Source organism: Dendroctonus ponderosae, unplaced genomic scaffold (genome assembly GCF_020466585.1).
Source record: "Dendroctonus ponderosae isolate FM_Combo_2020 unplaced genomic scaffold, Dpon_F_20191213v2 Dpon_F_20191213_11, whole genome shotgun sequence".
NCBI lineage: Eukaryota > Metazoa > Arthropoda > Insecta > Coleoptera > Curculionidae > Dendroctonus > Dendroctonus ponderosae.
Genome location: NW_026017213.1, coordinates 3,489,493 through 3,492,732, shown reverse-complemented (window position 1 = coordinate 3,492,732; position 3,240 = coordinate 3,489,493). Strand labels below are relative to the sequence as shown.

Below are 3,240 nucleotides of genomic sequence, written 5' to 3'. Positions count from 1 at the left end.
TGAATTTTCTGCACTTTTAGACTGAACCATGTTGTATAGACTGTGAAAGTTTCAAGTTGCAATTTACTCCAGATTAGAAGTTACGCATTTTTCAACCAGAAGTTGCATTTGAGTCAAAACCGCCCTGTTTTAGGTCAGCATTTCCCAAGTAGGCAAAAATTAGGATTAAATGTGATTTAAATGAAATTTTGGGCATTTTTTAACTCGTTTGTCTTCTATCGACTGCATAAATTTCTGGTACTTAATTGCTTTTTCTAGATATATTTTTTTTCAAGCTCAACTAACCCATTAGAGGCAAATGGATCTCCAAGTAGATTCCAACAAGATATTCATGAAAAGCCTTTGCATCCAGCAAAAGTTACTGTTTGGTGTGGTTTTTAAGTGGGCCAAATTTCTTCAAACTGAAGCTACTGTCCAGTTGCTGTGAATTGCGACCTTTTCATGGCCACAATTGGACGAAAAAGTCTTGGAAAACTTGCTGTTGCATCCCGATGGAATCACCCATTTGGATTATTTGTTATCCACAACTTTGCTGTTGTTGAAATGGTTTGTGTTCTATTTAATCTTCAACACAAATCCTCCTTTTTTGACGAGGTTTTGCTTCTGTCTTAGGGGTAGGACTGGTTGATTAGATAAGACCGATTTTGCCTTTTGAAAGCTTGAACAACAATGAGGATCTGAACCGGACAGTCTGACCTGCATACGCATTCCCTCTAACAGTAACTCACCGTATCACCATGTGGGCTTTATCACAGACAATACTATTAGCGATTGCATTATCACCACCATTATGTATGTGGCAGCACTATCACTTATCAGCTTAACTTTCTCGTATGTTTTAGCGTTATCACTGGGCGCTGGTGGTTATTTACGTCTATTGAATGTAATGTAGGCTTTTCGCCGGGGTCAATACAACCCAACAAGCTTCCGGCTCGCTCAAACCCAACCAAACACTCTTAATTCACTTTGTCACTGCCAACCTGCCTGCCGCTCATCACACGCTGATGTTGATTAATTCGCTTAATTACAGCTATCGAACTTATAATTGATAATATGTAAACGAGGGCATTTGTTTCATTCACTCATTTATTCACTGATTCATTCATGCAAATCGATATTTATCAACAATTCTTTCAGTGAAGAACAGCGGCGCAGCGTGGGTGATCATGAGCACGTCTGTGTCTAGAACAGGAGATTGAAGATTGCATAAAAACCCCGAACTTTTTCCGCACAGTGAAGAGTTTTTACAAACTCCAGTTGCATTTTAAGCGTCAAAACCAAATGATTTTGATCAAAACCCCATCAAATTAGGGAAAACTTTCGCACTTTCAAGAGAAAACTCTAGCCATTATATTCTGTGTCCAACTCAGAATGCTGGGTTATTTGAGAAATTTTTCGGTGATTGAACAGCGTTGGCTAACAAAAGAGCACTTAGCCAGCGACTGGAATCAGCAGAGAAGTTGAAATGTTTGGCAGTCTGATCGTAAATAATCGAGGGAATTTGAGGTTTTTTTGGGTTAATTACCCTATTAGGAGGGTCTGGTGTCGGTTCGAACTGGAGCCTGTTTGATGCGCGGCTTAACAGATGCAAATAACGATTAATAAATCGTGTAATGCGCGTTTAAGTGATTTCGAGTGGCTGATAGGGCTTCCCTGCCAGCATTCGGATGGCTAAATTTAGCCTTCCAGGCTCTGGCATAGGTGCGAAATTGCCGATCGTTATTCATGTACGTGCAGGGGGATTCAAATGTGCCAAATAAACATTGGCTGCGTCGAGCAAACCACCTCTGAAGTTGTAAACCACTCGTGGGTGCGAAACGTTTTGCCTGGTAGCCCGAAAATCTCACCAGTTTCTTCGTTTACCTTTTTTTTTAAAGCGCTTTGGTTCGCATGTATTTTATGGCTCAAATCATAACTTCTAATCTAGAAAAAGAGGAACTTGACACTTAAGCAACAAAAGTCGGTTTTTTTAAAGTCTGTCGGTAAATATTGATCCAAAAATGAGCGTTTAATTGCATTTTCTCGCAGGAAAAAATCAGAACTTCTGTTCTGGTGCAGGCAACTACTTGAAACTTTTGCTACGACTTGAAGACACTCAAGTCTAAAAACGTGGAAAATTTTATTAAAATGGCACAAAATGCTGATTTTTGCCTACTTCATAAATGTTCGCCCAAAAATCAACGTTTTGACAAAATACATCTTCTGCTTGAAAAAAATAATGTCCTCTAATCTAGAGCAAACAGCGACTAGAAACTTTTACAATCGGTAGAAGACACGTAAGTCAAAACATTATGAAATTTTCATCCAAATCACATCTAATCCTGATTTTTGCCCACTTGGTAAATATTGACCTAAAATTGAGCGTTTTGATATAATTGCATTTTCTCGCTGAAAAAATCATAACTCCTAATCGGGTGCAGGCAACTACTTGAAACTTTTGCTACGTATAGAAGACACTCAAATATAAAATGTGGAAAATTTCATTGAAATGGCACAAAATGCTGATGTTTTCCAACTTCATAAATGTTCGCCCAAAAATCAACGTTTCGACAAAAATCCATCTTCTGCCTGAAGAAAATCATGTCCTTTAATCTAGAGCAAACAGCGACTAGAAACTTTTACAATCGGTAGAAGACACTTGAGTCTAAACATGATAAAATTTTCATTAAAATCACATTTAATCCTGATTTGTGACCGCTTGGTAAATATTGACCTAAAAATGACCGTTTTCACATAATTGCATTTTCTCGCTGAAAAAATCATAACTCCTAATCGGGTGCAGGCAACTACTTGAAACTTTTGCTACGAATTGAATACACTCAAGTCTAAAGACGTCGAGAATTTCATTAAAACGGCACAAAATGCTAATTTTTACCAACTTCATAAATGTTCGCCCAAAAATCAACGTTTTGACAAAAATACATCTTCTGGCTGCAAAAAATTATAACTTCTAATCTAGAGTAAACAGTAGCTAGAAACGTTTACAATCGATAGAAGAGACTTGAGTCAAAACATGATGAAAATTTAATTCAAATGACACATAAACCAGATTTTCCAACTTGGTGAATGTTGGCCTAAAAATGAATGCTTTGACAGAATTGCATTTTGTAGTTGAAAAAAATCATAACTTTTAATCTAGAGCAAACAGCAAGCTGAAACTTCTACAGTGTAAACAAAATATTCCAATCTGAAACTGCTACAAATTGCATTGAAATCACACATAATCCTGATTTTCACCAG

General features: G+C 37.3%; 1 protein-coding gene across 1 annotated transcript in view; it reads right to left on the bottom strand.

Moving 5' to 3' along the window:
* Positions 1-3,240, bottom strand: part of LOC109542397 (trans-acting T-cell-specific transcription factor GATA-3) — a gene marked incomplete in the record, with an annotated part of 33,472 nt that overhangs the window by 15,963 nt on the left and 14,269 nt on the right.